Genomic DNA, 15343 nt, shown 5'->3' with positions numbered 1-15343 from the left:
CCATCAAAGATGGTGGCAGCGGTCAAGACCTGCTGGCCTTCTCCGTGGGCAACTCTGAGCCGCCGGGCAGCGCTCCGCCGCCATCAGCGCCGCCTACATCCAACGCACATTCGCGGCATCTGCATTTCGCCACATGCCCGTCGCCAGTTGTTATGTCTAAAAACAACCACCCACTTTCGATGTGCTATCCCGAGTCAACGTTTCTTTGGTACGATGTTCAGAGCATGCCTCCTGAGATTTCCCTTGTCATTGTCCGTTCTATGGGCTGCAAGAATTGAGCAGGCGAGCGAGTCGAAAAATCGTCAGACATAGTTTATTCGAGGACATGCCTTGATGGAAACTCCCCGCAGACACCGACTTCCGTGCTTTAAACAACTTTTCAACACCAATAAAATAAACCCAAGTGATAACATCAGGTCAAAGCACGGAATGTTGACGAAAAACACTGAAAAGAACAGGTCACCAGGCGATAAATATGCAATTGTTACACCGCCAACGAGCACCTCAGCAAAACATACATGGATATTGATGTGCGCCCACACATTTTTAAAGTAGCTCTGACACGTAACATCGGAATGTATGCGGTCGGTAGGCCCGGCTCATCACCCCACCACAATACACACAATCTCGACACATAAAACACAGACTCGGTAACCGTTAAAGCTCGCTGCCTCTGGATCACGTCGCATTTAGCACACACAGCACGAGACTTCATCACTGCCGGTATTGCGCTCGGCTTCACGATGACCGGGGAGCGTGCGGTGCGCATTAGCTCCCAGACGGCCACCAGCCGCGCAGTCCACCACACAACTGGCCACTGTCCGCTCGGCTGGCGGCATCCGCACCCCCCCCCCCCCGCTCCCTTCCCCACAGCTGCCATGATGTGCGACAGATCCAGCGGTCGGCGGTGACCTGCGACTGGCCTCTGCTGACGCGCCCCACCGACCGTCTCCGGCTGAGCGGGCGTCCGCTAGCCAAGCCGAGCCGAGCTGCGTCGGCATCGGCCGCCCGAAGTCACATCCAGCTCGACAGCCCGCCGCCGGCCACCTCCGGTTTCGCAGCGCCCGCCCGCGTCTATCGGCCGTCAGCGGTCACTAACTCAGCAGATCGCTGATCTCGTTAGCTGACAGCTGTTTTGATTGCTGGGCGGGCGCGCCGCCGTACTGCATGGGCGCCATGGCGCCAAGCGGCGGCCGCACGGCGCCCATGCCCAGACCGAGCGCCGGCTGGGGGCCGCCCTGAGCCCAGCCGGCCGGCTGGGAGAGCGGCGCGGGCAACGCCGGCCGGCCGAACCCCGGCGCGCCGATCATCGGGCCGCCGCCCGGCCGGTACCCGGGACCGGGGCCCTGGAAGGACTGGAAGCCGCCAGCAGAAGCCTGAAAGCCGCCGCTGGGGCCCTGAAAGCCAGCATTCGAACCCTGAAAACCGCCGTTGGCGCTCTGGAAGCTTGGACGGGAGCTCTGGAACCCGTTAGACCCCTGAAAGCCGGGACCAGACACCTGGAATCCGGTCCTCGGGCCCTGGAGTCCGCTGCCCGAGCCTTGGAAGCCGGCGCCGACCCTGGAGCCGCGCCTGAGCCCTGGAAGCCGGCGCCTGAGCCCTGGAAGCCGGCGCCTGAGCCCTGGAAGCCGGCGCCTGAGCCCTGCGGGCGGGCTTGCGGTGCAGCGGCCGCCGGAGGCAGCGCCATCAATGTTCAGGTTGCTGCTGATGAGCGAGTCGGTGAGATCGCGCGGGCCGGCCGTTCTGCGGCGGCGGCGCCGGCGATGGCGCCGATCCAGCGCCGGCGGCCGTCAGCGGCGCCTGTCCGCCCAGCCGGGCGGCCGCCTCCTGCTGCGCAGTCGGCGCTGCTTCTCCTCGAGACTGAGCGGCTGCGGTCCGGCGGCGACGGCGGCGGCGGCGCTGGCCGTGGACGGCGTCCCACGCGTCGCGGGCGGCGCCAGGCTCGGGCCCGACGTGAACTCGCCGATGCCGAGCTCGCCGAACATCTGACGAACAGTGACAGCGAAGTCAGCATGAGGCGGGCTGGGATGTACTGGGCACGACGTGGGGCGGGCGAGATGTGCTGGGCGCGACGTAGGGCGGGCGGGATGTGCTGGGCGCGACGTGGGGGGGGGGGGGGGGGGGAGATGTGCTGGGCGAGACATGAGGCGGGCTGAGATGTGCTGGGCGCGGCATGGGGCGGGCTGGGATGTATGGGGCGCGGCCTAGGGCGTGGGTGAGGCACCGGCGGTCGCAGGGGGTGAACAGGCCCAGGCTCTTGACGTACGCCCCTCCCCCTCTCCCGACAAGCGTCTGGGAGCGAAGCCGTCCGAGTCATGCTGCTTCCATCAAAACTACCCATTTGAAACGCAATTCGAATGCAAATACAGTTCACTGCCTGCTCCGTCGCACACCGCATCCCACGCCAGACGCTAGCGCAGTGGTCAATGGGATGATCAATATCAAGCGTGCGCCCCTATCTGCGCAGGTACGTCGAGGGCCGGCCAGGGTCGGCGAACCCCCTACGTGACTTTGACCACCCGTGACTGCGCGACTCGGCAGGCGTTCGCAGTAGTGTCGCAAGACCGGAGTGCAGGGCTGAGCGGCGCAGCCATCGCGTGAGACTGCCACCCGTCCGGCGGTCTCACCTTGTCCATGGCCGAGGTGGGACCGGCGGCCGCCACCAGCTGCCCGGGCTCCGGCTGCGCCAGCGACGCGTTCAGCGCCTTCCTGCAAAAGGCGCGCCCGCACCGTCTCACAGGTACTCCAGGACAGGGACAGCGCAATTGGGTGCTCATACGGCGAACGCCGCCTCGGGTCACGGGGACTCCAGGACAGGGGTGGTCCGACTGGGTGCCCACACGGCCAGCACCGACCCGGGTCACAGGGACTACAAGACAGGGGCCCGACAGTGGACAGGTTTTCCGACAGGGCGGCCCGACTGGGTGCCCACACGGCCAACGATGTCTCGGGTCACAGGGACTCCAGGACAGGGGCGGCCCGACCAGCCAGGGGTGTCCACACGGCCAGCAATGTCTCGGGTCACAGGGACTCCAGGACAGGGGCGGCCCGACTGGGTGTCCACACGACCAGCACATGTCTCGGGTCACGGGGACTCCAGGGCAGGGGTGGTCCGACTGAGTGCCCACACGGTCAACATGTCTCGGGTCACCGGGACTCCAGGACAGGGGTCCGACAGGGGACAGGGGGCCCGACAGGGGCGGTCCGACTGAGTGCCCACACGGCCAACAATGTCTCGGGTCACAGGGACCTACAGGAGCAGCCGGCGGCCTGACTGTGTGCCCACCACAGCCAACATCGCTCCGGATCACGGCGGATGGACTGAGCGGTCATACAGCACACGCTTCGCGCCGGCTGATGGCACTCGACGCTGGACAACCGCCGCCTCGGTTCCAAGACTGAGGCGTTTCGCCCGGACCACATCATTATAGTGATTGGACCCAGCCAAAACACATCGTTTTTGAGCGGCGTGGATGGACCGTTACTGTTTGCTCGTCTTGATGCATGTGGTATGTTTCTTTTTGCCGAGACTTTTACACTGTAATACTTCTGCAGCTTTTGTCTTAATAGGTACTCGCCCAGTAGGAGACGAGCATTACCTCACGGCACTTTTATTACGGCAAGTCCACAGCGCTGGAGCGGAGCACGGCAATTGTTGAAGGTTGTAAAACTATGACAAGAATTAACGCTCTGTTCGCTCCATAAAATACAATTCGACTTCTTTTTGGTGGGTTGATTCCTTTAACATCCAGGCACACAAGCCACGCAGGGCGCCTACAGACAGTGCCTCGGCCGGACAGTGCCCACTCAGCTGCTGCATGCGGTGGAAAAATCAGCAATGCTCCCAACCAAATTGGCTCGGCAAAGTGTAGATTTCACAACATGAAAAAACCGTGAGTGTTATTTTTATGCAGTAGCCCGTGTGTGACAGTCCCAAAACGTATTCTAAAAATATCATGTCCCAGCACAAATGGACAGCGTTTGGCTATATTCCCCGCCTTGTCTGCCAATATGCTTACCAATCCCTCAGCAGTTCCACACCGAACTCCTGGATCCCCCCCCCCCCGCCCCCCCCCCCCCCCCCCGGCAGTGTCGGCTGGCTGACTCACTGTTGCTCGTCTTTCATGGCGTTGAGCTGCGTCAGCTTGTCGCGGTGTTCTGTCTCGACGCGCTCCAACAGGTCCCGCACCAGCACCATCACGGCGTCAAACTGAGACACGGCCAGCCCGTTCTCAATGGCCAGTGGCATCAGGAACGGCAGCACCTTGGTGGCCATCACCTCCTTCGTCATGCCGAGCTTGTCGCTGCTCAGGGTCACCTTGTAGATGCCTGCGAACACGAGAGGTCGGGCGACGGCGGTAAGCGGGGCCAGTTAAGGAGGCTTCGGCAGTCGCGCGATTATATCATAAGTGGGACCTCACACAAGGGCCAGACGAAGGAGGTGATGGCTACAAGTGTACCAGATGGGCACGTGCGTGACGGTTGCCTGTGTACCAGGTCATCCCAATGGATGCGTGCCAACACCGCAGGCAGCAATCTCGCGACACGCCAGGCATTCGCTCCGATCACAGGTCATCCAGCGGGTCACTGCAACAATGCCAGCTTTCACAGTATTCTAAGAGATCTCTGCCGAGTGATCTCCTTAACCGGGTGCCGTCGTTCCGCAGCTCTCGCTGAGCGCCGAGCGCTCGGGCATCGGGGTCGCGCAGTGAGAGCGTTCCCCCTTCCCCCCTCGCAGTCGGCCGTCGGCGGCCACTCACCGACGATGGCCATGACGACAGCCGGCTCCCGGCTGGGGATCTGCGGCAGCAGGGGCAGCACCTCGTCCAGCACCAGCCAGCGGTCCAGGTGCGGCAGCAGCTTCCCGAGGCAGACCAGGCAGCTTACGCGCGTCTGAGGTCGAGGCACATGGCTTCAGGGGGGCGTCAGAATGGCTCTGGACGTGGACGGCAGTCACAATACGGCTTCAGAAGCTGCACACGAGGTCACGATGGGGACATAACCACCCTGGCGGGACACAAAGGCCACAGCACAAAGACATTGGGGAGGATACGGGGTCACAGTGCGGGTCGAGGGCGCGGGGTCACAGTATGGGTCGAGGGCATGGGGTCACACGAGGGACGAAACAACTCTGATGGAGACACCGGGGGTAGGAACACGAACACATCGTACGTGTCCAATGTTGGTACAACGCAAATTGCGTGAGTGTAACGCATAACCGTAATCTCAGGCGATCCGAGAACATGCCCCGCGATCCGCAGCATTACGCACTCCTGATTATGGCAGTTATGCCCCTGTAGAGGTAGAGGGACGATCACGAACAGCATGCAACCACGAGCAAGCTCTGCTGCTTGCTGAAACGACTCTCACCAACAGGTAGCCATGCCTTGATTCGGTTCTCATGACAGGCACTCCACCCTCGGTGACGGCACTCACCGACAGGTAGCCGCTCCTTGATTTGGTTCCCATGACGGGCACCCCACACTCGGTCACGGCACTCACCGACAGGTAGCCGGTGCTGAGGCAGAGCTGCTTGATGCGCGGCAGCAGGGCGTTCTTCATGCTCGGGTAGTCCACCAGGCTGCCGACCTTCGGGATGACGCTGAGGCACAGCTCCTGGATCTGCTGCGTGTTGGACTCGAGAGCCCGGTACATGAGCGGCAGCACGTCGGCGCGCACCGCCTCCGGCGGCGTCTTGCTCAGCAGCAGCTCCAGACGTTGCATGAAGATCAACAGGATCTGCCACACACACAAGAGCGCCGCTGGCGGAAGTGCAACATGGACGGCCCGCACAGCTTCCGTCTGGCTTTCTGACGTCACGAGCTCAGATGATGCGTTGTGGGGTGTTGTGCAGCTCCATCAAGGTCATGCGAGCGAGCAGATGACGGCACAGGAGAGCGTGAAGCTCGTCCTGTGTCTCCATAGCTGGTGATTTATATAGCTGGCATCATAAGTACAACTCGAAGCTTTCCCCGGACAACCTTGCGTGCATTTGCCTCGCTTAAAGTCACGACCAACGAAATAATATCAAATGAAGAAAACATCACAACAGTTGCTTGTATTTGGTGAGGGAAAAAGTCGTCAACATATGCTTGAACATCAGAGGAAGGAGTAAATTCTCCACAAATGGTAACATCAACGAATTTCCATGCAGGATGATAATTATTGAATGCGAACAGGTTTGCAGACGAGGGCAGGCCCACCCGGCAGCAACGCACCTGGATCGGCTCCTGGATCTTCATGACGGGCGCGAGCAGCGGCAGGATGTGCTGCACGTACTCCTCACGGCTCGAGTTCTCCGCTATCAGCATCGTGTTTGGCAACACGAACGGGATCATGGCCGCATTCACGAACTCCTTCGAGAGGCATGGCAGGATTCTGCAAGCGGACCATCAGCCTCACAGTCAAGTCAACTCAGCTAGCTTGACTGATTATACAGCTTGATGAAATACCAGCATCACCATAGTATGATACAAACTTAACATCTATTTCTCAGAATGGTGGCACCATTTGGATCGATTACCACACCAAACGTCTCGTACGCTGGTTTATGTATCCAAATATGGTAGGTAGCGTTGTTGGCGTCAATCAAAGCAGACCAGATGTCACAAATGCTAAGCATCTGAACAACGCTTTACAGCCATAAGCCATTGTGAATCACCCATGTGAATCAACACTTCACTCTTAATCAAACTCTGACAGAACAATACATGTGAATCATCTCTTCACTTTTCATCAAACTCCAACAGAAGAAAAGAGATAAAACGGCGAGGGAATTATTTAGACAGTTCGACGCTGCACCAATGTAGTGTGTCATAACATAACTGGGTTTCTGGACGCTACACTCACCGATTGAGACACACCCTGTGTGGCAGCTTGGGAATGATTTGAGGCAAGCCTTTGTAAAGCTGGGACTTCTGCAGGTTGTCCCATTGAAATAGCGAATCCAAGTAATTCAGTGTCTTCACGCCAACATCGTCGAAGTAGGCGATCTGTAACAGTACGGGCATGATGTATCATTACACGCGAGACGTGGAGGCGACAGAGCCTTGAACGTCGCTGAGAATCGACGAATCCACGCAATACATCTGGTGTCACAATGGACCCCCACAATGCATGTCCTGGTAAACCACTTGGTACAGCGGTCTGCATTGGGTAACTAAAATGCACACAGCCTCGATTCGTCAAGCAGTGTACATCTCAGCACCGCTTGGCAGCAGTGGGCATGGCCTAGGCGAACTGAAATTGATGCCCCCTTCTCCCCCCCCCCCCCCCCCCCCACCCCCCACCCTCTCCCATAACATTGGTAGGTATTGCTCTACAGAAATGATGGGTACTTCTTTGGTAAACTAGAGGCCACTTTCTCGGTGGAGCAATGGGCATTGCATCGATAAACTGGTGGGCATTACGTCAGTGAACTGGTGGGTATTACTCAATGAACTGGGTAGTATTACCCTGAACTGGTGAGCATTACCTTGGTGGACTAGTGAGCATGACCTCAGTGAGCTGGTCAGCATTACCTTGGTGAACTGATGCGCATCTGGCCGCAGATCGGGCGCCACGTTCAGCATCATCTTGACGGTCTCCCGCAGCTCGGACGGCACAGCCTCCAGCCGGCTGGGCGGCATGCGCTTCAGCTGCACGGAACGACCCGAACCACAGGATGGTGGTGAATACTCAGCCAGTGAATCTCTGATAATCTCTGTAACTGTAGCTCCTACGATTTCCACAGAGGGCTTTCTTTGTGGACGAAGTCTAGCTGTGTTGGCATTCGAATACATTTTTTCAAGTTCTTTCTCAAAGCTAAGCTTCCCCTAGTGACATGCCCGTTATCGCGGCGTTCGTTTAAAAGGAGGCTCTGCGCACCACTTAAAAAGCTCCCAAACAGCATTTCTTTTGGCCTTATGCACCCGCGACCAAAGTACTAGCTCGGCAAAGTATACGGCTTCATTAGTTTCTAAGGCCTGGCATACCTCGTCCGCTGTGGAAAACCCTGAAAATGTAACTTGGTCCAGTTCCCTAACCTGAACGCTGCCAGTACGACAGGAATGTACGCCCAGATCAGACAAGCCCACCGCTGCAGAGGTGTGCAGCGAGCGTCCTACGCTCACCCTCGTTCATGGCCTTCTTGTAGGCGTACCAGTCGGCGGCGCAGTTGAAGACGGTGCCTCCGTGGGTGAAGACGGCGTACGCTAGGCAGGCCAGCGCGTACATGTCCGAGTAAGGCGTGAAGGCGAGGCAGAGCGCCGCCTCCGGGCCACGTGTAGTCGAGTGACGGCTGCGCCAGCGGGTGCACGTCGGGGTCGTACTCCGGCACGGGCCACGACGGCTGCGCGTCACAGGTCAGCAGGTCAGCGGTCAGGTCACCTCCGACAAACAGATGGCGGCCTCGACCACAGCCCCGCGGCGAACAGTCCTCAGGTAACATCCGAACGGGAGCCAGGGAGCATGGGTCGGGGGCAGCACGCGTGGGTCGGCAGCCAGACCACGACAGCAGCTGGGGTGGGGAGGCCGTCGGTTACAAGCCGCATTGGCTGCTGCGGAGCGAATCAAACGTCAGCTAACACACATCACACGCGAGGTCGGCGGCTCGTCAACCGCACGGTGACCCCTGCGCCGGGGACCAGGTACCCGGACGGCAGGCGACACGTCAGGGTTTTGTCACCGCACGGTGACCCCTGCGCCGGGACCAGGTACCCCGGACGGCAGGCGACACGTCAGGGTTTGTCACCGCACGGTGACCCCTGCGCCGGGGAACCGGGGCACCCGGACGGCAGCGACACGTCAGGGTTTGTCACCGTACGGTGACCCCTGCGCCGGAGACCAGGTACCCGGACGGCAGGCGACCGTCAGGGTTTGTCACCGCACGGTGACCCCTGCGCCGGGGACCGGGCAACCCGGACGGCAGACGACACGTCAGGGTTTGTCACCGTACGTGACCCCTGGCCGGAGACCAGTGTAACCCGGCCGGCAGGCGAACAACTTCATGGTTTGTCACCGCACGGTGGGGACCGTGTCACCCGGACGGCAGGCGACAGTCAGGGTTTGTCCACCCGCACGGTGACCCCTGCGCCGGGAGACCAGGTACCCGGACGGCAGGCGACACGTCAGGGTTTTGTCACCGCACGGTGACCCCTGCGCCGGAGACCAGGTACCCGGACGGCGGCGAGGCGACACGATCAGGGTTTGTCACCGCAAGTGACACTTTGCGCCATGGTACCCGGATGGCAGACGACATCTCAGGGTTGGTCACGCACAGTGACCCCCTGCGCCGGGTACCGGACGGGCAGACGACACGTCAGGGTTTGTCACCGCACGGTGACCCCTGCGCCGGAGACCAGGTACCCGGACGGCAGGCGACACGTCAGGGTTTGTCACCGCACGGTGACCCTGCGCAGGAGACCAGGTTACCCGGACGGCCAGGCGACACGTCAGGGTGTTGTCACCGCACAGTGACACGTGCGCCAGGTACCCGGATGGCAGACGACATCTCAGGGTTGGTCACGCACAGTGACCCCTGCGCCGGGTACCCGGACGGGCAGACGACACATCAGGGTTTGTCACCGCACGGTGACCCCTGCGCCGGGGACCGGGTACCCGGACGGCAGACGACACGTCAGGGTTTGGTCACCGCACGGTGACCCCTGCGCCGGGGACCGGGTACCCGGATGGCAGACGACACGTCAGAGTGCTCACCGGCTGGTCGGCCGGCGCCCGGTTGGCCACGCAGAACTCCAAGCCGGCCACCTTCCAGGCGCCGGCCCGGTTGATGACTACCGATTCGGGGGCACAGGTTGCGGTGCAGCATCTTGACGTCGCCGTGCAGGAAGGCCAGGCCCTGGCCGAGCTGCCGACCCAGCGACACCCCGTCAGCCGCAGATGTCCCCGGCCGGCACGCGGCCGGCGACAGCAGGTGCAGTGGACGCTCCCGCGGATTCCGTCCAGTTATTACCCAGTTCCATATGAATCGTTTGCAGAATTCGCACAGTAAATTTAAGCCAGAAGTTATCAATTATGTGACAGTGCAAGCTCACCATTCTGAGGAAAGGCCAAACCGAACAATCCAAACTACTACACATTTTGGCGTCACCGCTCTTTAGTTCGCTTTTGCTGCCGCTCTTTACCACTTCATTCAAAGCGTTTCATTTCGGGGGGTAGTTACTGTTTACCGAAAACGTGTTCCATGTCAAGAATTTCTGTGGTAGTCATAATTTGAGCTTTAGGTGCGGTAACAAGAAAAAATAGCTTCTAAACAAATCTTTCAAACCTAACCGGTACAGAGGAAAAGCGAAACCGCCATTCTATCACTCAAGATCACGGTTCAGAGCATTATATCATTATGACAGTAGTACAGCCTCTTTTGCTCCATGATGGCAACGAAGGGAAGACAGAAGGGAGTGCCATGGTTATGTCGATGACGCTAATGCATATGCCATTGAAGCTAGTCGGTTCCGAAGCCCGCACAAATGTGTCCAATCAATGCAGTGGAATATCCGTATTTCATGAGCTTGGCGGGCCGACATCCGACATCCGACATCATCCAGGTGTGAAGGGTGGGCACCATGGGGAATCGAACCCCGTACCCGTTTTCTCAGACGCGCAACTACACCACTACAAACCATCGATGGCCTACACGACACATGGCGTACCGGAGCACATGCACGACCGAGAACGCCTGAAAAATGATCATGCTGGGGCCTCCCGGGGTCTGACCATTGCAGCTCACGGAATCGATGAATTTGGAGTGGTTCAAGTTCTAAATGAACGTGAAAAATAACTGCAGTGGCGAACGTGTTCGTCCAGGGGCCATGCCGAAGAACGAGCTGCATACTGCAATGTTGTATCGAAAGCTTGAAAAAGAAAGGAAACATAAAAACCAGACGGAAATGGCACACCACTCTACGCATGCCACTCAAACTCCGCGGGGCCCGACCACTCAATCACGGCCAAACAGATAACGAGGCACGACGGCTGACATCAACCTCATGCCCACACCCCAAGCCCCGCCGCACTCGGACCCCTCTCTGCGTCCACCGAGCGCGTCGCTCGGCTCCGTCCGCGCAGGGCCGGCCCGCGGCGCCACTGACCTGCAGCAGGCCGTACTTGACCTCCACCTGGTGCAGCTTGTGGTTCGCGCAGCGCCGCCGGTGTCGGCGTCCGGCGTGTTCTCCGTCTGGCCGAGCACGTTGGCCAGACTGGCGAACACGGGCTCCGTGGCGAAGGCCAGACTCTCCCTGAGGACCATCGGAACGCGTTGGTCCGGCCTTAGGTGACACCACACGGCGCTGTCGGCGTTCACCGACATGGGGGAATGGGGTCTCTAGAAGCCTACCACGGCAATGGCAACATTTAAACTTGCGAACATAGCGATTTTCATGATTTCATAGCGAACTTGTCCAATCACATTCATTGACCCAGGAGGAGATGCGAAAGAGTTACACTGGTTAATTGCTGGACTGCAGACTATCATACAGGACTATCGACGAAGAAAACTGCGGACATATGCGGCAGAGAGAGCCTGATGTCATGTCAGTCAACATGATGCTCGAACTCCACCTCCCCCCCCCCCCTCCCCACCTGTTCGGAGCTATAGTGTGTTACAACAAAGTGCGTTATCACACTTCGGCGCGGCCATCCGGGCTGACCTGGACTCTTCCATGGCGTGCTGGACGGTGAGCACGCGCGGGGTGCCGCAGCCGCGTCAGCTGACTGACACCCTGCTTCAGCGTCTCCAGCATCAGGTCACGGTCGCGGCGCGCCCACTGGTCCATCAGACGCTTCTCCAGCACGAACACGGACGCCTCCTCGCGCGTCGACTTCTTGACGGCCGAGTACACCTTCCACATGAGACCTGTCGACAGCGCCGAGCACAGCGTCGGACGAGACCGCGATACTCATCACTGGAGCGTCAGCTCGCCCACAGCGACCACTTGCACCACGCCAAACCTGGCGGTGGTCATAGCCAAATGCACGCTGTTGTCGTCACTGGAACCTTACGACGCTCTCAGCCTCCTGAGGGCCGTGTACCGTCGCCCGCTTTTCACCCAGGCGGACGCCAAGGCACCCAGGCAGGAGGGGGCGGGCAACCGCAGAAAGCCAAGCCCTGTACCCCTGGTTTCCCAGAGCACAGCTCAATCACCAGTACCAGCACCCCAGCGCCCCATCAATCAGCATGTAAAGCATCTACATAAAAGCATGTTGCAGTACCAACACAGAATCACAAAGACAACGCCTCCTCGCTACAACCCAGCAACACATACCTAATGGGTACTAACAAAACGACATTAACACCATCCTTTGGATTATATTTACAACAGCATGCATTTGGTACGGCAGACGAAAAGTTTCGACGAGAAATGAGTCAGCAGCGATGCGGGCCGTCCAAGGACATCATGACTGGTGGAAGGCTGCACGCCCACACCGGGCCGCACCCTATCACCGCCGCTGCCATCCGCCCATCAGGCCAGGACGTCAGAGCAGTGGAGGAGGGGCAGCACTGACCAGGGCGGCACTGGCGATGTGGCTGCGAGACCTCGTACTCGCGGGTGACCTGGGTTGCCGGCAGCAGCACGCCCGACACCTGCGACACCGCCTGCGACAACGGTCGACCTCAGCTTGTTGAGCATCTCCATGGTGGCTGATGTTCAGCCGCCTGCAGCGCAGGCGTAGGTGCCTGATGCCAACAAGCAGGCAGTCTGGTGATACAGATGGGCTGGACCTGCATGAGCAAGTGGTGAATTTCAGCATATAAAACATTACTGCTGGCGTTCTGCAGCAGTAACATGAGATTCGCTACATCTCACTCACTAATCAGAATTCATGCGTGCTATAAATATGCAAAAAAGCAAGACAGTTGATGGAGTTCCACACAGCACATACAGTTTGAGAATGACAATGACAACAATATTTGCAAAATTTCTTCTGGCATTAACACACACCACTTTCCTATAATATGTGGCCAGTTAGCCAAAGCCGGGCAAACAAATCTATGGACAAAGGACCAAACATAATACCTACTTTAATAACTAGTAGCATACCATTGGCGGTGAACAGCCCAAAGAACACAGAAAATGTTGGACAGCACAGTCACTCTCTGGAATCTGTGAGACACAACCAATCATGCAGAGTACATCTTATGACCTTCCAATCACAATAAAAGTTGCTGATTGCTGACCTGATCATACATGCTCATACAATTTGATATTGCAAATCAGGGACTTCAAATATTTTAAACAAGCATGATAAAGATCTTGAAACAACTTTGATTATAGTTATCTATTTTTTAGTGATCACAGCTGGCTCACAAAACAAATCAACAAACATTTTGGAAGATTTGTTCTGTAATTTGGCTGGGCTTAGGTGTGCTTTGAATATGGTCAAAAACTCATAATTTGAGCTATTTTGTGAGGTTCTTGATCCACCCATGAGTCTAATGAGTATAGGAACAACATAAAAGAAGCACATTACTTATGTATACCACCCCCAAACATCTATATTTTGCATCCCTTGCTTCCTCTCCCACTGAGAAAACATTACAGAATGTGCATGGTGGTGCTAGTACATCCTGGCATAAAAATTAGATCCCTGATTATAAGGATTTATGAGAAGAAAATGCCTCAGACCTAAATAATCAATTAACACCAACAAAAAATCATGCAGCAATCAAGTATAGAGCAAATATGGGTAACACCATGCAATGGTAGTGAAAAGTGGCCTCACACTAAGGGTTCACATCTTTTTATCTGATTATTATTTTATTTTTCTCAGGCCAATTCATGCATCAAGTATGCTGACCACAATTTATACATCATGCACCCATGGTGTGTGTTCATGCATGCTGATCATCCAGACCATCTGGTCATGCACCAGGGCCAGCCTGCAAAAAAATAATTGATTACAGGGTGCTTATATGTCAGTGCTCTATGCCTGTAGCATGCAAGCATCAGTCTCAAGCCTGGTCAAATAGCCCTGAATTTTCAAATTTTGTTTACCTGGAAACATGTCTTTTGAGTATTTTTCCTTTGACACCCTTAGAAACACTATACCCAATTCCTCCAAACATGAGCTTGCATATGCTGATATTGGTGGTGAATGCACACTAAACTATGGACTCCCAGACTTACAGCGTGCATATGCTGAAACTATTGCAGGAATGTTGCTGTTACTCTGGACAGTTCTGATGTGACAGATAGCTTCTCATCTGATGCATATGCCCTAAAGTAGAAATCATGATTGGCATGTATCTGCCTGCCTACCTGGTAGGTGTTCAATGGCAGAAAACACCACGTATGTCATGTACCAGTGAACTCACTGACTCGTGGCTGCACCGCCTGGTGCCTCCTACATGTCTCTGCTGCTACTTACTGCTACCGCCACCGTCGCCCTTACGGCGAACAACTGAAATCTTACCAATGGCAGACCCGGGTCCCTCGACACAAATTCTTCACTTGTTAACGTTTCCAGCTCCTCATAGACACAGGGTATTCGTAAATCCGGATATTTACCTTATATGGGACCAACCAACGTCTGCACCTGTGTATCGTGGATACCGCATATATGATTCACAGCCGCCCTGCGTCATAAAGCGATATTTCGCGCCGAGACCGTCCACTTGTAGGAGCAACTCTTCGATCCTCGATCCGAGCGGAAACGTGGATATGATTCCCTTCTAGACGCCCGTGGCTTGAACGTGGCCGACTGATGATGCGGTGGCTGCTTTAGATCATCTTAGTTCAGAACGTTAGAAAATAGCTATTTGATGCCACGCAGGAGATACCAGGGGACCAAAGGCCCACCGTACGTTATTTCTGACCAGTTTGCTTTAGCCTGGGCTAAAAATCCGCCTTTTCTTATTTTCCCACCAGCGCGGCTCATCCAATTTGTTAAATGCCGAATCGTACATCGCGCAACAAAGAATCACATCACTCGCCAACGCATGTGGGATTTCGTCGTCCACTGGTCATGCCAATGTTTGACCACTGCCTACAGGGCCATGCAGTCACCATTTCATTGACGAAGACTTTCAGAGGTAGGTTCTACGCTTGATGCAGAATCAATATGATCCATCCTCTCAAGCAGTACTCGTAGGAGGCCACACAAATTGGTTGACAATGGTTTATTGTTAACACCCAGACGCCGTCCGATGTCAAACAGCAACTGTCCAGGGTGAGTCGAACAAGCGGCGGCGCTACGACGGCTGACCTGGGTCGGCAGCACATCCCACCGACTCCGGTTATGCCACCAATGTCATTTCGCCTCGGCGGGAGACACCTTCACCAGGTCACGGCAGCCGCAGCATGCCTGCGGGCTGCCGCGTCCGGAAGGAGTGTCTGGGACACCGGCG

The 15343-nt window shown here is 57.0% G+C and overlaps 1 pseudogene; it reads right to left on the bottom strand.

The window, feature by feature from the left end:
* Window positions 1-4105: 4105 nt before the first annotated feature.
* On the bottom strand, window positions 4106-12632 carry LOC119091781 (SCY1-like protein 2; annotated as a pseudogene).
* Between the last annotated feature and the right edge of the window lie 2711 nt (window positions 12633-15343).

Source organism: Pollicipes pollicipes, unplaced genomic scaffold (genome assembly GCF_011947565.3).
Source record: "Pollicipes pollicipes isolate AB1234 unplaced genomic scaffold, Ppol_2.1 Scaffold_3447;HRSCAF=4054_pilon_pilon_pilon, whole genome shotgun sequence".
In the NCBI taxonomy this organism is placed as follows: domain Eukaryota; kingdom Metazoa; phylum Arthropoda; class Thecostraca; order Pollicipedomorpha; family Pollicipedidae; genus Pollicipes; species Pollicipes pollicipes.
The sequence above is the reverse complement of the archived record's forward strand: the minus strand, read 5'-3'. Positions and strand labels throughout refer to the sequence as shown.